Raw genomic sequence first — 24285 nt, forward strand, 5'->3', positions numbered from 1 at the left:
CTATTTGAACATTTTTAAAAACCCCTACCATTTCACACTCTTAATATATGAGAATCCCAGCAGTTCTAAATCTTTATAATTATTTAGTATTGTTGGTGATAATCTTAGTTATTCTAGTGGATAGTCATATCACTATAATTTTTATTTGCATTGCTCTGTTGATTAATGATTTGAGAGCACTTTCTCCTTTACTGGTTATTCATGTGTTTCTTTGTGAAGTGTTTTGTCCCTATTTATATTAGCTCGCTCTGTAGCCCAGGCTTACCTCATACTCATAGTAATCTTCCTGCCTCAACCCCCTGAGTGCTTGGATTACAGACTCAAACCATCACATTGTCTTTTTGTTGTTGTTTGAGACAAGGTCTCATGTAGCCTTGGCTGACCTAGAACTTGCTGTGTAGTCCAGGCTGGTCTTGATCTTGTGGTGATCCTCTTCTGCCTCCCAAGTGTCAAGATCACAGATAAATACTACCATGCTCAGCTCTCTTTTATTTTTAATTTTTTAGCCTTTTTGATACAGGGTCTCCCTATAGCCCCAGCTGCTCTGGAACTTGCTATGTAGACCAGCCTGGCCTTGATCTCAGAGATCCTCCTGCCTCTCCCTCCTAAGTGCTAGAATTAAAGGCATATGCCACCACGCCTGGCTCTTTTTTTTTTTTTTTTTTTTTGGTCTTTTTGAGACAGGGTCTCCCTGTAGCCCCAGCTGTCCTGGAACTCGCTATGTAGACCAGGCTGGCCTTGAACTCACAGAGATCGCCTGCCTCTGCCACCCAAGTGCTGGGACTAAAGGTGGGTGCCACCATGCCCAGCATTTTTTTTTTTTTGGTCTTTTTGAGACAGGAACTTCCTGCAGCCCCAGCTGGCCTGGAACTTGCTATGTAGACCAGGCTGACCTCGAACTCACAGAGATCTGCCTGCCTCTGCCTCCCAAGTGCTGGGATTAAAGGCATGTGCAACCATGCCTGGCTCTTTTTTATTTTAAAAAATATTTTTATTTTCATTTAATATGAGTGTTTTGCCTGCATTTATGTCGTGCAATGCCCATGGAGGCCAGAAGGTGTTGGATCCCCTGGAACTGGAGCTAAGGACTGCTGTAGCCACTATGTGGGTACTGGGAATCAAACCTGGGTCCTCTGCAAGAGTAGCCAGTGCTCTTAGCCTTTGAACTGTAGCTCCAACCCCTCAGCTCCCTTTTAAAAAGATTTCATTTTTAGCCGGGCATGGTGGCGCACGTCTTTAATCCTAGCACTCAGGAGGCAGAGGCAGGTGGATCTCTGTGAGTTCAAGGCCAGCCTGGTCTACATAATGAGTTAGAGAGTTCCAGGATAGCTGGGGCTACAGGGAGTCCCTGTCTCAAAAAGACCAAAAAAAAAAAAAAAAAGATCTCCATTTCATTAAAAAAAATTCATTAGTTTTTTAAAATTTTGTGTATGTGTATTGCCTGCATGTCTGTAGGTACTGTGCAATACCCACAGAGGTCAGAAGAGAGCATTGGCTCCCTTGAACTGGAGTTAAGAACAGTTTTTAGCTGCCATGTGGGTGCTGGGAATCAAACTTGGGTCCTCTGCAAGAGCAGCCAGTGCTCTTAACCACTGAGCCATCTCTCTAGTCCTTTCTTTTGAGACAGGGTCTCCCTGTAGCCCCAGCTGGCCTGGAACTCTGTAGACCAGTCTGGCCTTGAATTCACAGAGATCCACCTGCCTCTGCCTCCTGAGTGCTGGGATTAAAGGCGTGCGCCACCATACCCAGCCCCCGCCCCTTTTTTTGAGACAGGATCTCTTTGTATCCCTAACAGTCTAAAACTTGATATGCAGACCACAGAGATCTGCCTGCCTCTGTTTTCTGAATGCTGAGCTTAAAGGCGTGCACCACCATGCCCAGCTACTTTTATTATTCTTAGTTATGTGTATATGTGTGTGTCTGTGAGGGTATGTGTACATGTATGCAGGTGTCCTCTGAGTCAGAGGTGTCAGATCCTCTGGAGCTGGAGTTATAAGCAATTGTGAGTGTAAGCCACCCAATGTGGGTGCTGGGGATCAAACTTGGGTCTTGAAGAGCAGTAGGCACTTTTAATCACTAAGTTATTTCTCCAGCACCCTGTGTTCCCTTTATAAAAAAGTCTTTTGAATTGCCAGGCATGGTGGTGCACGCCTTTAATCCCAGCACTCAGGAGACAGAGGCAGGCGGATCTCTGTGAGCTCAAGGCCAGCCTGGTCTTCATAGTGAATCCAGGACAGCTGGGGTTACAGAGAGACGCTGTCTCAGAAAGACCTCCCAAAAATGTCTTTTGAGATGGGGGTCTGGCTGTGTGTTGCTCAGGTTGTATTCAGACTTCTTGAGTCAAGCAATCCTTGAGCATCTGCCTCTCAAGTAGCTAGAACTGCTACAGGCATGTGCTACCACAGCCAGTTCCTTTTGTCCCTTTGCTGTTTCTTTTTGTTTTTGATTCTTTGTGTTTTGAGACAGGTTCTCACCATGTAGCCTTGGCTGGCCTGGAACTAGCTAGGTAAAACAAGCTGACCTCACAAAGATCCACCTGCTTCTGCCTCCAGAGTGCTGAGATTAAGGGCATATGTCAGCTCACCCAGCTAGAAGTTTTGTTTTGAATATTTGAAATAATTATTGCTCTTATAGTCCTTATTTTTGTACACTGACATTCCCAGAAAAAAATCCACATCCTAGCAAGTTTTTAACTTTAAAGTTTAATTGTATTTTTCTTTTGTGCTTAGTACATTTCAAAAAACATTTTTTTGGTCTTTTTGAGACAGGGTCTCCCTGTAGCCCCAGCTGTCCTGGAACTTGCTATGTAGACCGGATTGACCTTGAACTCACAGAGATCTGCCTGCCTCTGCTTCCCGAGTGCTGGGATTAAAGGCGTGTGCCACCATGCCCGGCTAAAAAAAAACATTTATTTATGTGTTATGTGTGTGTCTGTGCACATGTGTGCAGGTGCCCACGGAAGGGTAGAAGCTGGAGTTATAGGCAGCTGTAAACCTCCAGGCATGGGTGCTGAGAACCAAACTTGAGTCCTTGCAAGAGGTGCTTTTAACCACTGAGCCATCTCTTTAGCCCCTGTGCTTAGAACATTCAAATCCACAGTTGCCTATGTATTTATCACTTTTTAGCTTTTGTTGCTATGATGAATGAAATTTCGATAATCTTTATTTAGTAATAGCTTATATTTAGAAAGGCTATTGATTCAGGAATAACTTATAATAATTCTGCATATACATTTTTTGTTTAATGAAGTAGTTAGTTGATTGTCTTGGACTTCCATATTAAATAGAAATGAAGAATTTTGTATTTACTGTAAAAATATTGTTCCTTTTATTTTGATTTCTCATTTCATTGCATTGGTTAAAATTACCAGCATACCAGCTCAGTGGGAGAACTCTTGCCTAGCATGCACAAGGTCCTAGGTTCAAGTCCTAGAATCGGAAAGAAAAGATGCTAACATAAGCTTAAATGGTAGCTATGGAGGTCTGTAATTATATTTTCAGGAATAAGAGGGAGACTGTCAGGCAGATGTGGTGGCACATTTAATCCCAGCACCAGAGAAACAGAGGCAGGCAGATCTCTGTGAGTTCAAGGCCAGCCTGGTCTACATAGGGGGTTCCAGGCCAGCCAGGGCTACATACTGAGACCATATCTAAAAAACAAGTAGATAAATAGAATAAGGACACTAGAAAGTAGATAGAGACATTACAAAGAAAGAAACAAACTTTATGCCCAGGTGTGACAGTAATTGGGAGGCTAAGGTATAGAGTTCAAGATCAACCTGGGCTACATAGCAAGACCCTGACTCAAAAAAAAAAAAAAAAAAAACAACCCAGGCATGGTGGTGCACGCCTGTAGTCCCAGCACTTGGAAGGCAGAGGCAGGCGGATCTCTGTGAGTTCAAGGCCAGCCTGGTCTACATAGTGAGTTCCAGGACAGCTGGGTCTACAGAGAGACCCTGTCTCAAATAGACAAAAAAAAATCAAAACAAACAAAAATCAAACACAGACACACACAGACACAAACACAAACATACAACTTGGTAACAGTGTATGGTGATCCTTACCTGTAATCCAAGCAACCTCAGAGGTTGAGGTAAGAAGATCATAAATTCAAGGCCAGCCCTGGCTACAAAACACTTAGTAACTACCTATCCTAGTTCCTTTCTATTGATGTGATAAAAAACACTGACCAAAACCAACTTGGGGAGGAAAGAGTTTATTTCATCTTACTCTTACAGTTCATCAAGGAAGGAAACCAGGGCAGGATTTCAGGGCAGGAACTGAAGTACAGACCATGGAGGAATGCTGCTCACTGTCTTGCTCTTCTGGCCTGTACTCAGCCTGCTTTCTTATACAACACAGGACCACCTACACAGGAGTGGCACCACCCACAATGAGATGCCCCCCATCACTCAACAATCAAGAAAATACCCTCAGACATGGCTACAGGTCAATCAAATGGAAGAAATTCCTCAATTGAGAGTCCCTCCACTCAGGTGTGTCAAGTTGACAAGGGGTCAGTTGTGCTGGATAGTTTCAGTTGTCAATTTTACACACAAATACAACCTTTCCATTTCTTATCCCCATGATCTCAATATTACAACATAAAACAGTACAACTTTAAAAGTCCCACAGTCCGGGGCTGGAGAGATGGCTCAGGGGTTAAGAACACTGGCTGTTCTTGCAGAAGACCTGGGTTCAAACCCCAGCACTCACACGGAAGCTAACAACTGTCTGTAACTCCAGTTCCAGGGGATCCGACAGCCTCTTCTGTCCTCCGCAGGCATTGCACGACACAGGTGCACTTACCTACATGCAGACAATACATGCATACACATAAAAAAAATAAAAGTCCCACAGTCCTTAAAATTTCAAACACTTTAAAAGTTCAAAGCTCCTGTAAAAGCCAAAACAAGTTAAATAGTGTCTTATTTCAAAAGGGTAGAATCAGGCACACTTAAGTAAAACCAACATCCAGCAAAGTAGCTCAAGGCTGGACATTTGGGATTCTCTCACAATCTTCTGGGCTCCAAAGGACTTGGGCACGTCCACTTCTCTGACTCTGCCATCCACAGCACACACAGCTTGTCTTGTAGGCTCAGGCCAGCTCCACTCCACACCTGCAGCTGCCCTTGGTGGTCATTCCATGTCCCTGGCATCTCCAATATGCTTGAGTCTCCATTGCAACTGAGACTGAACTTTACCAAGGGCCCCTTCTGGCCTCACACGATGCCAAGCCTCAGATCTCCTCCATGACCCCTTCATGCCTTCAAAACCAGTAATACGTAGGAGATTCTTACACATTACCAAGTCCTGCTTTCAGCTTAACATATAGAGCCTTGGGTACCCTCTGGACCACAGCTTCTGCGTGCTGACCCTGAGGAAATACTTCCCAGAAGATTTCACCTTGATGCCAGTCTCTTGTTATTCACAGCTGATTTTCAGCCCCAGCTAACCAGCATCAATTTTCCCAATAAAGCACAAAAGGTTTCACTTCCAAAAATTCTTAATTTCATACAAACAGCCTTGATGGAGTCTTTGCTTCCCTTTGAAGTGGTAAAAGCCAAGCCTCCATGATCTGCAACTTTCTTTCAGCATAACTGTTCCAAACTCCACAGCAACAGCTCACTAAACTCTGAGCACTCAGTGGCTTTTCTAGTCCAAAGTTCCAAATGCTTCCACAATCCTTCCCCAAACAATATGGTCAGGTATGCCTCATAGCAAAAACTCACTCCTGCTACCAATTTCTGATCTAGTTTGCTTTCAATTGCTGTGATAAAAACACTGACCAAAATCAACTTGGGGAAGAAAGGATTTATTTCATCTTATTCTTACAGTTCATCATGGAAGGAAACCAGAGCAGGAACTGAAGTAGACCATGGAGGAATACTGCTTACTGGCTTGCTCCCCCAGCCTGTGCTCAATTTTTTTGTTCTTGTTGTTTTTCTTTTGAGACAGGGTCTCCCTGTAGCTCCAGCTGGCCTGGAACTCCCTATGTAGACCAGGATGGCCTTGAACTCACAGAGGTCTGCCTCTGCCTCCCAAGTGCTAGGATTCAAGGTGTGCACCACCACACCCAGCTTCAGCCTGCTTTCTTATACAACACAAAACCAGGGATGACATTGCCCCCAGTAGGCCAGAACTTCCATATCCCTCAACAATTAAGAAAATACCCCACAGATATGGCCACAGGTCAATCCAATGGAGGAAATTCCCCAAATGAGTTTCCTTCCACCCAGGTGTGTCAAGTTGACACCTGAAACTATCCAGCACACTAGCTGTATACAGGGTATGAAAAAGAATTATAATTTAGAGGGAAAAAACTAGCTTTAAATACATGCCTAGGAACAGGGAAAAACAAAGCTACCATGCTCAGGAATGAGAAAGCAGAGTTACTTGGGGCAGGACAAATAATAAACTCAATTTTGAACATTTTTTAGTTTATTTATGGAACTGGCTCAGCAAACTTACCTAAGTTACTCCATTTTGTTCAGAGCCATTTTAGCAGCAACTTTGCTCCACACCAAAAGGAAAAGGGGGGCAACCTTGGGTCTTGGGAAATTGTCCTAGCCATGAACCGTGGAATGTGCTAATTCCAGACATTTTACACCTGGCCAACAGCTTGTTTTCACTTCTGTAATCTGCTTGCTATCTTGGGTCACCTTGACACAGGGCATAAAACCACCCTTGTTATCCTGTTATTGTATGACCACCTAGAAGTTGTTTACCTTGACCGTCTTATTATACTTATTATGGCTAAAATAGTTGGCTGGTTTTAAGGTCACAAAGTTGGATGCCAAGTTATATGACTAAATCACTTGTCTGTATAATGATTGGTTGTTGATTAATTAGATTCAAAGTTGCTGCTATGTTGTATAAACCTGATTGGTTCACAAGTGTCCTGTTTGCATAATATTCCTGTAATCCTATAAAAACTCTGACCCAACAATCATCAGGGCTGCTTTTACTCCCAAGATAGCCCGGCTGGTTGAAAAATAAAATTTACCTTGCTACTTTTCTTAAAGTGGTGGTGGAGATTTTTTTTGCAAACTCCGACCTATAACATTTATGACAGGATTTTCATGTAGGACTGTCCTGCAGGCAGTCAGAAATAAAGAACTAGAACTTGACTGAGAGGTCTGGGCTAGAGCTGAAGATTTTAGACTCATCACAAAGGTGATAGTTGAAACAATGATGTGGATTAAAAGGAGAAAGCTGGGCATGGTGGCGCACGCCTTTAGTTCCAGCACTTGGGAAGCAGAGGCAGGTGGATCTTTGTGAGTTCAAGGCCAGCCTGGTCTATAAAGTGAGTTCCAGGCCGCAGACGCAGGTGGATCTCTGTGAATTTGAGGACAGCCTGGACCAGGGAGTTAGCTCAGCAGGTTAAAGTTCTTGGCACACAAGCCCAATTATCTGAGTTTAATCCTTGGGACCCACATGGTGGAAGGAGAAAACTGACTCCCGTAAGTTGTCCTCTGACCTCCACAAGCACACTGTGGCATGAGCGTGAACACACACAATTAATTAAAAATGTATTAAATTAGCCGGGCATGGTGGTGCATGCCTGTAGTCCCAGCACTTGGGAGGCAGAGGCAGGCGGATCTCTGTGAGTTCAAGGCCAGCCTGGTCTACATAGTGAGTTCCAGGACAGCTGGGGCTACAGGGAGATCCTGCTTCAAAAAGACAAAAAAAAATTATTAAATTTTAAAATGTCAATAGAAACACACAAGAAATACATACAAAATACATGCAAAAATAGTCAAAAAATAGTCACAGATGGCTCTTAGCCACCAAGCAAAATAACTGGATCTCCAGAGCTACCATAATAGAACACTTACAATGCCCAGATTAAAAAAGTGTTAACAAAAAAAGAAAGCTGGGCGTGGTGGTGCATGCCTGTAGTCTCAGTACTTGGGAGGCAGAGGCTGGTGGATCTCTGTTAGTTCAAGGCCAGCCTGGTCAACGTAGTGAGTTCCAGGCCAGCTGGGGCTATAGGAGACCCTGTCTCAAAAAAAAAAAAAAAAAAGAAAGAGTACACAAAGTTGTTAGAAAAAATGTATGGGGAGATATGGGAGGTGTTGGTGGGGAGGGACTGGGTGTGGATTTGATCAAAGCACCTTATATGCATGTATGAAATCCTCAATAAAGTTTTTTTTAAAGTTAAAAAAAGGGTTAACAAAAACCATGCAAATAAATAAGAAAGCACGGAAGGACCACAGAAAAATGTCACAGAGTCACTCCATATCAGAGACAATGCACTCATGACAATTACAGTGAAACACATTAAGTCAGTTGTCTTAAATATGCTCAATGAACTAAAAGAAGCAATGGACAAAGGATTCAAAGAAAAGAGCCAGGTGTGGTGGTGCACACCTATAATTCTAGTACTTGCAAGGGCTCAGGCTGGAGGCTTGAGCTACAGGGCCAGAAGCTGTCTCAGAGGAGAAAGAGAAGGTGGAAGCTGGGCACGGCTGTGCAAGCCTGTAACCCCAGTACTTGAAAGGTGGAGGCAGGAGGTTCCAGAGGTCAAGGCCACCTTATTTGAAGTGATAGTTTGAGGTTCACCTGGGCTACATGAGACTTTCTCAAAAACCACAAAAATAGGGCTGGAAAGATATCAGTGGTTGAGAGTACCTGCTGGTCTTGACTTTCTCAAAAACCACAAAAATAGGGCTGGAAAGATATCAGTGGTTGAGAGTACCTGCTGCTCTTACAAAAGACCCAGGTTCAGTTCCAAACACCCACACCAAGCAGTTCAGAACTGCCTACTTGCCTACAACTCCAGTTCCAGAGGATCTGATACCCTTTTCTGGCCTGTGCATGCATGTGGCACACATACATACACAAAAAATAAATGCTCATACACAAAATCTTTTTAAAAACTTTTAAAAAGTTGGCAAGAAGTGTGCATCACTTGCTTAGCCCTGGCTTTGATCCCAAGAGCCAAGCCCCCCTCCCCCGGCCCCCAAACACCATCACCACCAATACCACAAAACCCAGGAAAATGAGAATGAGATTATCAATAAAAAGATATTAGGTTTTGGGCAGGTGATTCTGTTAGCACCCATGGCCAGACAGGGGCGCTGGGAGGCCTTGAGACCCAGCCCAGAATTCATGCCTACATGAAGAATGCAACCATGAGGCCCAGGATCTTGATAGGGTGTTTTTGCCTTCCCTTGTACAAGCTATCTGAAGGTATCTCAGGAGGTTTTAAATGAGAGCTCAGAGATTGTGTGGCCCTACCCCAGGACATTCAGCAATCCCTTCAGACCCCAAGCCAGAGTACAGTTGCCATGGTGCTGTTGAATAGTCATCATGCACTGGGTAAGCTTTTATCTCTGTCACAAATGAGCATTTAACTCCTCTGCAGAACTCTCATAAGATTTCAGCTGCAAAGTCACAAAGTGTCTGGCACTGAAAATCCATCCTTTTTTAAAAAATATATTTTACTTATTTTTAAATTTTATTTTTTAATTTTAAGTATATGCGTGTATTGCCTGCATTGTAGGTAAGTGCACCTGTGTTGTGCAATGCCGGTGGAGGACAGAAGAGGCTGTCGGATCCCCTGGAACTGGAGTTATGGACAGTTGTTAGCTGCCATATGGGTGCTGGGATTCGAACCTAGGACTTCTGCAAGAACCAGTGTTCTTAACTGCTGAGCCATCTCTCCAGCCCCTGAAAATCCATCTTAAAATGCCACTGAATCATCTTGGAAGCAGTAGTATTTAGAATAATCTAGAAGGTTAGGAGACAGGAGAGGAGGAATAAATTAGTCTCCTAAAATGTTTTTGTGTATGATGTGATGGTAATCAGAACCCAGGGCCTTCTACATGTTAGGTAAGATAAGGTTTCCTGTAGCCCAGTTTGGCCTCAAACTTCCTAATGTAGTCCAGGATGACCTGGAATTTTTCTCCTCCAGCTTCACCTCCCCAGTGCTAGAATTATAGGTGGGTGCTACCACACCCAATACACGAGGTGCTAGGGATAGAAGCCAGGGCTTTGTGCCTCCTAGACAAGCACTCTACCAACTGAGCTACAACCCCAGCCTCAGCTGGGGGTTTGTTTGTATTTTTGAGAGAGGGTCTCTCAGCAGCCCCAGCTGGCCTGGAACTCAATATGTAGACCAGGCTGATCTTGATCTCACAGAGATCCTCCAGTTTTTGCCTCCATAGTGCTGGGATTAAAAGTGTAAGCCACCATACCTGGCTTGCCAGTATTTTCAGATACTTGGGAGGGTGAGGCAGAGGGATGTCAAGGTCAATTTGGCAATATAGTAGACCCTAGCTCTAAAAATATGAGCGACATTACTTGCCCAAGATAACAGAGCAAGAATCTTATTTCATCAAATCTGCGTCGGGAATAGTGGCACACATCTACAAATCCTCAGAAGGCTGAGACAGGAGGATTGCCATGAGTTTGAGGCCAGTCTAGGTTTACTTAGACAAACACCCTAGAATTTGTGCATATACCCTTCATTTAATATTTCTGACATAGAGATACTTTTTCTATAATGGACATCACTATGAAGTTTTAGGAATAGCAAAGTGAATGCTGGCTTTATCAGATGGGGATATAGCTCCATGGGAAAGCACTTGCCTAACATGCTTGAGGTCCTGGGTTCAATCTCCAGTGTTATGGGGGAAAAATGGTCCCGATGACATTCATTCAGATTGTGCTGTGATAAGCAGAGGATAAGCCGTGTTTAGAAAGAGACAAAGGGGGCTGGAGGAATGGCTTAGTGATTAAGAGCACTGGTTGCTCTTGCAGAGGACCCAAGTTTGGCTCCCAGCACCTAGACGGTGGCTAACAACTGTCTGTAACTATAACTTCAGATCCAGGGGATCGGATGCTCTCTTCTGGCTTCTATGGGCATTGCATGATACAGGTGCCCTTACATACATGCAGGAGAAACACTCATGCATATAAAATAAAAATCAATAAAATTTTAGCCAGGCATGGTGGCATACACCTTTAATCACAGTACTTGGGAGGCAAAGGCAGGTAGAGATCAAGGCCAGCCTGTACTACATAGCTAGTTCCAGATCAGCTGGAGCTATAGGGAGACCCTATCTCAAAAATAAAGAAATGAAAGGAAGGAAGGAAGGAAGGAAGGAAGGAAGGAAGGAAGGAAGGAAGGAAGGAAGGAAGGAAGGGAGAAAACAAAACACAAACAAAAAATTATAAATATGGCCGGGTGTGGTGGCACACGCCTTTAATCCCAGCACTTCGGAGGCAGAGGCAGACAGATCTCTGTGAGAGGAAGGAAGGAAGGAAGGAAGGAAGGAAGGAAGGAAGGAAGGAAGGAAGGAAGAAAAGATAAAAAAATGAAAGGAAGGAAGGAAGGAAGGAAGGAAGGAAGGAAGGAAGGAAGGATGGAAGGAAGGAAGGAAGGAAGGAAGGGAGAAAACAAAACACAAACAAAAAATTATAAATATGGCCGGGTGTGGTGGCACACGCCTTTAATCCCAGCACTTCGGAGGCAGAGGCAGACAGATCTCTGTGAGTTCAAGGCCAGCCTGGTCTACATAGTGAGTTCCAGGACAGCTGGGGCTACAGGGAGACCCTGTCTCAAAAAGACAAAAAAAATATAAATACAAATTTCTGGTAGAGCTGGGCATGGTGGCACATGCCTGCCTGTAGTCCCAGCACTTGGGAGGCAGAGGCAGGTGGATCTCTGTGAGTTCAAGGCAAGCCTGGTCTACATAGTGAGTTCCAGATCAGCTGGGGCTTACAGGGAGACCCTGCTTCAAAAAGATAAAGAGACAAAAAAAAAAAAACCAACAACAACAACAACAACAATTTCTGGTAGAATGAAGCAAAGGCTGAACTATTTCACTATCACAAATATGACTTTGGTTTTCTCTGAGTGATTGCTGCCTCTTTTTCAAAGAAAACTATAGTCTTTCATTAATTGTCTTGCATCCTAGATAGACAAAAAATGCCCAGGCTCTTTACTGCCTTTTTCTTTTTCCTGTGTTGGGAAATGAACACTGGAGCATCATACATGCTATTTGAGCATTCTACCACTGGGCCACATTCACTGGCCTCACTCCATTTCTTGACAGTATTCAGGTCAGAACCACTCAAACTTTCCTATCCCATCACTGAACTGTGGAAGCAAGTCCAAGTTCAAGGCGTTTCTTTAGAATGATGTCTTTTATATTGCACAGAAAAATCTTTCTCTTTCTGATAGAGATGTGTTTCTACCCCTGCCAAAATGGCCATCATTAAAAAAAAAAAAACAAAAAAAAAACAACTACAGGGGCTGGGGCAAGCACTTTCTGAGTAAACATGAAGACCTGAGTTCAGATTCCACAGAACCCATTTAAAAGTCAGGCATATTCACATCTATAACCCTAGCATTGGGTCGGGGGGCAGACAGGAGGATCACTGGGGCTTGCTGGCTACCAGCCTAGCTTCAGGTTCAGTGACAGACCCTGTCTCAAGGGATTAAAGAGGAAAGTGAGAGACCCTGGCTCAAAGGAATAGGTGCATAAGGTAGAGGAAGACACATGACACCCTTTTCTGGCCTCTGCCCAGGTGTACAGGCATGTACATCTGCACACACACACACACACACACACACACACACACACACACACACACACACACACAAATAAATCCTTTTTAAAAAATTGTCAGTGCTGGGCATGGTGCCCACACCTTTAATCCCAGCACCCCGAAGGCAGAGGCAGGTGAATCTCTGTGAGATTGAGGCACAGCAAGTTCCAGGCCAGCTGGGGATACAGGCAGACCCTGTCTCAAAAACAAACAAAAAAAAACCCTTGTCAATCAAGACTGCTATATCTGACAACAGTATCTTTCAAGTATGAAGCTGGGGATGGTGGCACATGCCTACAATCCCAGTATGAGGAAGGCAGAGGCAGGAGGATAGAAAGTTTGAGGACAGCTTGGGCTACACAGTGAGATTCTGTCTCAAAGAAAGAGGGGCTGGAGATATGACTGCTCTTCCAGAGAACTTGGGTTTGGTTCCCAGCATCTACATAACAGCTAACTGGAGTCTGTAACTCCAGTTTCAGGAGTCCAACGCCCTCTTCTGGCCCCTGTGGGCACCATACACATGTGGTACACTTACACAGATACAGGAAAAACACTCATACACATAAAAATTTTTTTAAATGGGGCTGGGGCTGGAGAGATGGCTCAGTGGTTAAGAGCACTGACTGCTCTTGCAGAGGACCCAGGTTCGATTCCCAGCACCCACATGGCGGCTATGAATTGTCCTTAACTACAGTTCCAGGGGAATTTGAAGCCCTCTTCTGTCCTCTGAGGCATTGCACAACATGGGTGCACTCACATACATGCAGGTAATACACTCGTACACATAAAAAAATAAAAATAATAATAAAAAAATGAGGCTGAGAGATGGCTCAGTGGTTAAGATGGCTGTTCTTGCAGAAGACCTCGGTTCAGTTCCCAGCACCCACATGGTGGCTAACAACCATCTGTAACTCCAGTTCCGGGGGTTCTGACACCCTCTTTTATCCTCTGTGGGCACTGCATGACATACGTGCACCTACACACATGCAGGTATAACACTCATACACATAAAAAATGATAAAATAAAATTTTTTAAATGAATAAAAATTAAAAAATCAAGAAAGAAATATAGACTAATACACCATATGAATATTGATGTAAAAAGTTCAAAGAATACTAGCAAAATAAATTCAGCAACATAAGTGTTGTAGTTTCCTATCTGTTGTGATGCATCTTAGGGGAGTCCTCTAGTTAGCTTTCTTTTGCTGTGATAGAAAGCCATGACCAAAGCAACTTGGGGAAGAAAAGGGTTTATCTGGTTTACAATTCCTGATCACAGTCCTTCATTGAGGGAAGCCAGGGTAGCAACTCAATGCAGGAACCTGGAGGCAGAAGTTGAAGCAGAGACCATGGAGGAATGCTGCCTACTGGCTTGCTCTTCTGGCCTATGCTCAGCCTGCTTCTTTTTTTTTTTTTTTTTTTTTTTGGTCTTTTTGAGACAGGGTCTCCCTGTAGCCCCAGCTGTCCTGGAACTCACTATGTAGACCAGGCTGGCCTTGAACTCACAGAGATCCACCTGCCTCTGCCTCCCGAGTGATGGAATTAAAGGCGTGCGCCACCATGCCTGGCTCAGCCTGCTTTTTATACAGCTCAGGACCACCTGCCCAGGGGTGGCACTACCCACATGAACTGGGTCCTCCCATATCACTCAAAAAACAAGAAAATGTCTCACAGACATGCCCATAGGCCAATCTGATAGAGGTAATTCCCTAATTGAGGAAATTCCCTAATTGAGGTTTCCTTTTCCCAGGTTGTCAAGTTCACAACTGAAGCTGTCCAGCACAGGGAGGAAAGGGTTTATCTGGTTTACACTTCCAAGTCATAGTCCATCATTGAGGAAGGTCAGAGCAGGAACTGAAGTGGAAACCACTGAAGAACACTGCTTACTGGCTTAGCTACCTTTTCTTATATATATTTATTCCAGCTGTCCTGGAACTCACTTGTAGACCAGGCTGAACTTGACCTCACAGAGCTCTGTGTACCTCTGCCTGCCAAGTGCTGGGATTAGAGGCATGCAGCACCATGCCTGGCCTTTTTTTATTTTTGAAAAATATTTTATTATTTTTATGTGTATGAATGTATTGCCTGCATGAATAAATACACCTGTGTTGTGCAATGCCCACAGAGGTAAGAAGAGGGTGTTGGATCCCCTGTAACTGGAATTATAGATGATTGGTAGCCACTATGTGGGTGCTGGGAACTGAACCTAGGTCCTCTACAAGAGCAGCCAGGGATCTGAACCACTGAGCCATCTCTCCAGCCCCTTAGCTACCTTTCTTATATAGCTCAGGACTATTTGCCTAGGGATGGTGATCTGAACTAGGCAGTCCCTCCACTGAGACTCTGTCAATGACCCTAGGCTGTGTCAGATTGACATCAGAAGCTAACCAGGATGACCAAGTGGGATTAATTTTTAAAGTATTTTTTATTGAATTTTCGTGTATTTCATACAGAACATTTCAATAAATCTTAATCATCTTTACACCCCCTTCCCCACTGGCACCCTTCCATAGCCCCCCCACTGGAATTCATACATTCTGTCATTTGTGTTAAGGCCTACTGTGTCAAATTAGTGTGCCCAGACATCCCTCAGTACAAATTCATCTACTGTGGTTTAGTCAGCTTATTTTAGAGTTTCTCACTTTAGGAAGATCAGCTCTTCCTCACTCAGCAGTAATCCATTGCCAACAGTTCTTCAGCTAGATTGAAGTTAGCTGTTCATTTCCCCAGTTCTATGCTGGGTTTTTGTCTGCTTGAATTTGCATGGGTCTTGTGCATGCTGACACCACTGTTGTCGGTTCATATGAGCAGAGTCCCAGGAGCTTGTAGGACTCTATTTCCATATGGCCACACACCTCCTCCCTGGCTCTTATAATCTTTCTACCCCCTCTTCCGAAATGGTCCCTGAGCCCTGGGTGGGTGTAGATTAATATAGGAGTCCTTTCCAAGGACCAGCATTCTATAGACTTTTAGTCTCTATGCTTTGGCCATTTGTGACCTTTTGTGTTCCTGGCCCTCTGTTGCATAAGGGGGCTTCATTAACGAGAATTGAGATATCCTCAAGGATGATTCAGTGTAGGACAGTTAATCAGTATAGTTTAATAGACCAAAGAGTGAAAAAAATATTATTCTTAGTTGATACAGGTTAAAAAAAAATTTTGACAAAGCCCAACACCCTTTCATTAAATAACACTTCAAATAGGGCCTGGTACTACAGGCCTTTAATCCCAGCACTCTGGAGGCACAGGCAGGCAGATCTCTGTGAGGTCAAGGCCAGCCTGGTCTATATAGCAATTTCCAGACCATCTGTGGCTACAGGGAGACACTGTCTAAAAAAAAACCAAAAAATTAAATGAAAAAATAAAATTAAATAAAAAATAAGACTCAAGAAGGCAGGCGGTGGATCTCTGTGAGTTCAAGGCCAGCCTGGTCTACAGGGAGACCATGTCTCAAAAAGACAAAAAAAAAAAAAAAAAAAAAAAAAAAAGAAAGAAACTAGGAATAAGGGCTGGAGAAATAGCTCAGTCGGCAAAATGCTTGCCTTGAGGACCTAGGTTCAAGCCCCAGAGCCCATATAAAAAGCCAGGCGTGGCGACACTCACTTGTAATCCCAGAACCCAAGAGGCAGAAACAGGAAGATCTCTGGGGCTTGCTGGCCAGCTGGCCTAGCCTACTTGATGAGTTCCAGGCCAGTGAAAGACACTGTCTTAAAAAAGGTAAGAGCAGCTGGGTGTGGTGGCGCACGCCTGTAGTCCCAGCACTTGGGAGGCAGAGGTAGGTGGATCTCTGTGAGATCAAGGCCAGCCTGGTCTACATAGTGAGTTCCAGGACAGCTAGGGCTACAGAGAGACCCTGCTTTAAAAAGACAAAAAAAGAGGTAAGAGCTAGGGAAATAGCTCAGCAGGTCAAATGCTTTTCAAGCACGAGAACTGGCGTTTGGATACCTATAGCCCATGTAAAAGTGTGGTGGACGTGGGGGCCCACCTGTAATCTTAGTGCACAGAAGCCAGAGAGTCCAGATGCCCAAAGCAAGCTGACAAGCCAGATTAGCCTAAAAGGTTCAACCAAGAGACTCTGCAGCAAAATGTAAGATGGAGAGCAATTCAGGAAAATACCTAACATCAACATCACACACACGTGTGTGTCCACACAGTGAATACATCCCCCTTCAAAAAAAATACAAGGTGAATGTCACCTCTGACCTCCAGATGTATGTGCACACACATGCACACCCCCAATACACACAAAAGAGAAAAAAACAACAACTAGGAATAGAAAGGTACTTCCTCAATGATAAAAAGTCACATAGGAAAAACCCACAGCTAGTATCTCCCTAAGATCAAGAATATCCACTTTCATACTTCTATTTGCCCTAGTAGCAGAAGTTCTAGCCAGCAATTAGGCTGAAAAGAAATAAGAGACTAGAAAGAAGACAACTGTCCCATAACGCCAGTTCCAGGGGAACTGATGCCCTCTTCTGGCCTCTGTGGGCATTGCATGCACAGGTGTACTTAATACATTGATGCAGGCAAAAACTCATACATATAAAATAAAAATAAACAAAAATATTTTATTATTTATTTTTATTTTTTAAAGTTTCTGTGTATGAGTGGTTACCCTGCATGTATGTAAGTGCACCCATGTCATGCAATTCCCACAGAGGCCAGAAGAGAGTGTCAGATCCCCTGGAACTGGAGTTACAGTTATAGATGGTTGCTAGCCTCCATGTGGGTGCTGGGAACTGATCCCAGGTCCTCTGCAAGAGCAGCCAATGCTCTCTTAACTGCTGTACTGTCTCTCTAGCCCTCAAAATAACTTTTTTTTGGTCTTTTTGAGACAGGGCCTCCCCATAGTCCCAGCTGGCCTGGAACTCACAGACATTCACCTGCCTCTGCCTCCCAAGTGCTGGGATTAAAGGCATGTGCCACGATGCCTAGCTCAAAATAACATTTTTAAATATTTTATTATTTTTATTCTATGTGTATGAGTGTATTGCCTGCATGTAGGTAGGTGCACCCATGTCGTGCAGTGCCCGTGGAGGTCAGAAGAAGATGACAGATCCCCTGGAACTGGAGTTACGGATGGTTGTTAGCTACCGTGTGGTGCTGGGAATTGAACCTGGGTCTTCTGCAATAGCAGCCAGTGCTCTTAACCACTGAGCCATCTCTCCAGCCCCTCAAAATAACATTTTTAAAGAGATGGGACATAGCCACAGTGCTTTCCTAGTGTGTACAAAAACCTGGGTTCAATCTGCAAATCTACAATAGTGACAACATATTAACTACAAGTCAGATGCAGTAGCATGTACCTGACACAGCTACTCAGGAAACTGAAGGAGGACTGCAATTTTGAAGCCAGACTGAATAACTTGGTGAGGTGCTATCTTGAAATTTTAAAAAGGAACTAGTTGGACTGGAGAGATGACTCAACAGTTAAGAGCACTGGATGCTCTTGCAGAAGACCTGAGTTCAGTTTCCAGCACCTGTTTGGTAGCTAATATCCACATGCAACTCCAGTTCCAGGGGATCCAATGCCCTCTTCTGGTCTCTGCAGAGACCACTTGTGTGCAGGCAAAACACTCATACACAAAATAAAGGGATTGGTAATGTAGCTCAGTGGTAGAGTGATTGCCTAGCATGTACACGGTCTTGGGTTCAATTTCCAGCAGTGGAAAAAAATTCAAATGCAAGCCAGGTGAGGCCTATTCATAAGACTGAGGCTGAATTGCTTGGGCCCAAGAGTTTGAAGCCAGCCTGGGCAACATGGCAAGACCCAGTTTCTTTTCTTTTCCTTTTCTTGTTTTTATATTTTTAAACAATTTTTCACCATTTAGTTATTTATGTGTGTGCACATATAGAGGTCAGAGGACAACATGTGGGTGTCAGTTCTCTCTTACCATATAGATTCCAGGAACTGAACCCAGGTCATGAGGCTTGGCAAGAAGTACCTTTATCTGCCATGCCATCTCAATGACCCTCTTGTTTTATTTTTTGGTAGTGATTTTGTTTTGTTCTGTTTTAGTTTTTTTGAGACAGGGTCTCACTATGTAGCCCTGGCTGGCATGGAACTTACTATGTAAACCACACTAGCCTCAAATACATACAGATCTACCTGCTTCTGCTGGTACATGACAACTATTGTTTTGTCTTTGAGACATGGTCTTGTTATGTTATCCAGGCAGTACTTAACCTTGTGTCAATACTCCTGACTCAGCCTTTGGCCTGCTAGGATTATAGGTATATGCCACCATGCATGGCTGAGACCCAGTTTTTTTTTTCAGTCAGGGTCTCACTACATAGCCCAGGCTGACCTCAAACTTGTAGCAATCCTCCTACCTCTGCTTCTCAAATCCTGGTATTCCAGTTAGTCTCTCCTCTCCTCTCCCCTCCCCTCCCCTCCTCTCCTCTTCTCCCCCCTTCCTTAGCCATAGTCTCACTCTGTAGCTAGGCTCATCTGGAACTCACTATATAAAGGCTAACCTCCATGCCCAGCTCAGACCCAGGTTTTTTTTTTTGGTGTGTATGTATGGATAGTATAATGTTTGTATATGTTTGTGTATGTGTAGGTATATATGCATGTGGAGGTCAGAGGTCAATGTTATGTGTCTTCCGCTATCACTTTCCATCTTATTTTAAATTATCTATCTATCTATCTATCTATCTATCTATCTATCTATCTATCTATCTATCATCTATCTATCTACCTACCTACCTATCTTTATTTTATGTGTATGAGTGCTTGGCCTGATATGTAAGTACATACAAGGCCTGTGGAAGTCAGAAGAGGGCATCAGATCCCCTGGAAGTGGAATTAAGGATGTTTGTTAGTTTCCATGTGGGTGCTAAGAACCAAACCCAGGTCCTCTGCAAGATCAGCCAGTGCTCTTAACTGATAAGCCATCTCTCCAGCACCGTCACCTAATTATTTTGAGATAGGTCTCTCACTGAACCTGAATCTCACTGATTCAGATAGACTGGCTGGCCAGCAAGCTCCAGGGATCTGCCTGTCTCCACCCCAACACCAGTGCTGGAGTTACAGACATGTGATGTGTGACCAGTTTTACATGGTTGCTGGAGATCTCAAATCAATTCCTTGTGCTTGCTTGCACAGAAAGCACTTTATCCACCGAGTCATCTCCCCAGCCCCCCATCTAGTTTCTCTCTCTCTCTCTCTCTCTCTCTCTCTCTCTCTCTCTCTCCTTCTTCTTCGAGACAGGGTCTCTCACAGAGATCTGACTGCCTCTGCCTCTGGAGAGCTGGGACTAAAGGCATGAGTCATACCCAGCTAGATCCAGTTTCTTAAAAAGATATCAATGGGGAGACTGAAGAGATAGCTCAGCAGTTAAGAGTACATATTGAAGCCAGGCGTGGTGGCACATGCCTTTAATCCCAGCACTTGGGAGGCAGAGGCAGGCAGATCTCTGTGAGATTAAGGCCAGCCTGGTCTACATAGCGAGTTCCAGGCCAGCTGAGGCTACAGGAAGACCTTGTCTCAAAAAGACAAAAAACAAAAAATAGTACATATTGTTCTTCCAAAAGATTTAAGTTTAATTCCCAGCACCCATGTTGGGTGCCTCACAACCACCTGTAAGTATCCAATGATCTCTTCTGTGGGCACTACACTCACATGCACTTAGCCGCCCCCCCCATACACATAATCAAAAATAAAATAAAATTTGAAAACATCAATGGGGGCTGGAGGGATGGCTCAGTGGTTAAGAGCACCCTAACATTCAGATAGAATCTGCTGGATCCTCAAATAACCAAAATAATATTAAAACAAAAGCAAAAAAAAAAAAAGCCAGAGAATTCACATCTGGATTTCAAAACATTGCAAAAAGCTTCAGTAATATAAATTGTTGTCCTGGTTCTGGGTATGCAGCTCAGTAGTACAGCGAATGCTGTGCATGTGTCAGAATTTATTCTGCATTATACTAGCTTATGGGCACAAATAGGTATATTCAAGGGGATTGTGTATGACAGGAAATTGAAAACCGAAATGCTGAGAACTGGTTAAATAAATTATGACATAGACATAAAATAAGAATAAGACACCTGTATGTATATTGCTATGTGTCCCGGTTTGCTTTCTGGTGCTGTGATAAACACTGACCAAAAGCAACTTGGGGAGAAAAGGGTATATTTACACATCTAGAAAACAGTTAATCACTGAGGGAAATCAGGGCAGGAATTTACAGCAGGAACCTGGAAGCAGAAACTGAAGCAGAGACAACAGAAGAATGCTGCTTACAGGCATGCTTCCCTTGGCTTCCTCAGCAACCTTTGTTATACAGCCCAGGCCCACTTGCCAGGGGATGGTGCCACCAAAAGTGGGATGGGCCCTCCTACATCAATTAGCAATCAAGAAAATGCCTCACAGACATGACGATAATACCTTAGTTGAGGTTCCCTCTTCCCAGGTGACCCTACTTTGTAGCAAGTTGTCAAAAACTAACCAGCAGGATGACTACCTCAAAGATTGAGGTCAGCCTGGTCTGCAGTGTGACACTTTGTCTCAGAAAAAATTATACTTGGCCGGGCATGGTGGCGCACGCCTGTAGTCCCAGCACTTGGGAGGCAGACGCAGGTGGATCTCTGTGAGTTCAAGGCCAGCCTGATCTACATAGTGAGTTCCAGGACAGCTGGGGCTACAGGGAGACCTTGTCTCAAAAAGGCAAAAAATAAAATAAATAAAATCTATGGTTAAGATTTTTGTATTTTATGATATGTTAAGTGATACCTCAATAAGACTCATGCCTATAATCTCAGCACTCATCAGACTGAGAGAGGATTGCCATGAATTTAAGGCTAGCTTAGGTTACATAGTGAGTTCCAGACCAGGCTTGGCTATAGTGTGAGATCCTTTCTCAAAGAAAAAAAAGAAAAAGAAGAGTCAAGGAACTGGGCTAGAGATACACCTCAGTGACAGAGCACTTGCCTAGCAGGTATGAGGCTATGGATTAAATCCCCAGCACTGCAAACACATAAATACAGACACACACACACATACACACACACACACACAAACTGGTCATGATGGTGCATGCTTGTAATCCTGGCACTTGGGATACAGAGATTTATATAGGCCAGTCTCAGCAAAACTGAATTTGAGGTCAGCCTGGGCTCTAGGAAACCCTGTTTGAAAAAAAAAAAACCTAAATAAAATTAAAAAAAAATTTTTTTGGTAAAGAGTATGTATTCCTCTTGTAGAGGACCTGAGTTTGGTTCCCAACACATACATTGGGTGGCTCACAATGAGCCTATAACTCTAGCCCCAGGGGATCCAACTTCTCTGGCCTCCAAAGACACCTATACTCATACATACCCACACACTTACACATAATTAAAAATAAATCTAAAAACACACACACACACAAACATTGGCCAGGCTTGGTTCTGCATTAAGAACACTGACTGTTCTTGCAGAAGACCCAGGTTCGAATCCCAGCACCCACATGGCAGCTAACAACTGTCCACTTTAACTCTAGTTCCAGGGGATCTGACAGCCTCTTCTGTCCTTCTGTTAAGAACAGGCAGTGTTCTTAACTGCTGAGCCATCTCTCCAGCCCCCAACATTTATGCTTTTGAATTTTTTTTGGTCTTTTTGAGACAGGGTTTCCCTGTCACCCCAGCTGTCCTGGAGCTCACTATGTAGACCAGGCTGGCCTTGAACTCACAGAGATCCGCCTGCCTCTGTCTCCCGAGTGCTGGGATTAAAGGCGGGTGCTTTGATTTTGAATTTTTTTAAAAAAATTTTGAGGCAAAGTCTCATGTAACAAAGGCTAGCCTTTAATTCCTGATCTTCCTGCCTCAGCCTCCAAAGTGCTGGGATTACAGATGTGAGCCACTTCTGTATTAGTTACTTTTCTGTTGCTGTGATAAAACAACATGACCAAGGCAACTTCTAGAAGGAGTTTATTTGGCTTAGGGCTCCAGAGGGGTAAGAGTCCCTCATGGTGGGGAGGCATGGCAGGAGGCAGCCAGAGTAGAAAGCTGAGTACTCACATCTTCAAGCAGGCACAGGAAGCAGAGAAAGCTAATCTGGAAATGGAACAGAGCTATGAACCCTCAAAGCCTGTCCCCAGTGACATGCTTCCTCCAGCGAGGCCACACCTCCTAAAGGTCCCATGAGTCCCTCAAAACAGCACCCACCAACTGACAAGGTGTTCAAATACTTAAGCCTAGTTTTCATTCAAACCACCATTGCCACCCTTGGCACTGTTTGAAATTTTTAATGATTTATTCTTATTTGTATGAGTGTTTTGGTTGCTTATATGTATTCTGGTATATGTGTAGTGCCCATGAAGGCCAGAAAAGGGCAACAGAACTTCCATGTGGGTGCTGGGAATAGATCCAAGTCCTCTGGATAAGCAGCAAGTCTTAACACCTGAACCACCTCTCCAGCCCCTTAATTTTTTTTTTTTTGAGACAGGGTCTCACTATCCATTCCTAGCTGGACTGACATATGCTATGTAGACCAGGCTGGCCTAGAACTCACAAAAATCCACCTGCCTCTGTTTCTACCTCCTCAGTGCCGGAATTAAAGGCATGAGCCACCATGTTGTGGCCCTTGTGCTTGTACTTTAAAAATATTTTCTGACCAGCCATGGTGACACACATCTACAATCCCAACACTTCAAAGGCTGAGGTAGGAGGATCACAAGTTTGAGGCCAGCTTCAGTTATACAGGGAGACCCTGTCTCAAAACACACCCTCAACAGGCTAGGAACAGAATTTCAAAACCTGATAAAGACTAAGAAAAAACAATGCTAATCACCATACTCAATAATAAAGTACTAGTGGCATTCTCTCTTAAGTCAGAACAAGAATATTCATCTGTTTACAAATATGACCATTGTTCTGCAGGTTCTAGCTAAGACATTAAGAGAAGAGGAAGAATCATATGCTCTTGTGTTAAAAAAATGTTTTATCAGCTGGGTATGGTGGCACATGCCTTTAATCTCAACACTCAGGAGGCAGAGGCAGGTGGATCTCTGTGAGTTCAAGGCTAGCCTGGTCTATATAGCGTGTTCTAGGCCAGCTGGGGCTACAGGGAGACCCTGTCTCAAAAATACCCCCCCCCAAATATATGTTTTACTTGTTATTTTGCTTCTGTGTAGGTGCACCATGTGTGTACAATGCCTGCAGAGGTCAGAAGAGGGCGGCAGATTCCCTGGAATTAGATTACAGACAGCTGCTAGCCACCATGTGGGTGATGGAAACCGAATATGGGTCTTCTGCAAGAACAGCAAGTGGTCTTAACCATGGAGTTATTTCTCCAGCCCCCAGACCCTTGTGTTATGATGCTGAGGCAATTTAACAGATTCAATCTAGATACTACTAAAATTAAACATATAATTTCCTTATATAAAATACATGCAGGCAAAACACTCATACATATAAAATAAATAGTTAAAAATATAACAATTCACCAGGGCTGACCTCTAGGCCTGGAACCACCACTGCTTCTTGATCCTTTGGATCCAGATGAACCCAGTTCCTTCTTGCCATCCCCAGAAGCCCCCTGGGCCTAGGCCTGCCCTCACCTCCCTCTGCTTCCCTGGGCCTACACAACCCGCGGGCCTCTCTCCTGGTCCCCAGGAGCCCTTGGGGCCTCTTCCTGCCCCCATCTCCCTTTGCATCTCTGGGTGGTATGGCCACCAACTGCCTGAGACCAGCATCTTTCCTGGGCCCTGCTCCCAGGCCAGTCCAACCTCCAAATTCCT

This window comes from Nannospalax galili, unplaced genomic scaffold, assembly GCF_000622305.1.
Source record: "Nannospalax galili isolate Female #2095 unplaced genomic scaffold, S.galili_v1.0 scaffold747, whole genome shotgun sequence".
NCBI lineage: Eukaryota > Metazoa > Chordata > Mammalia > Rodentia > Spalacidae > Nannospalax > Nannospalax galili.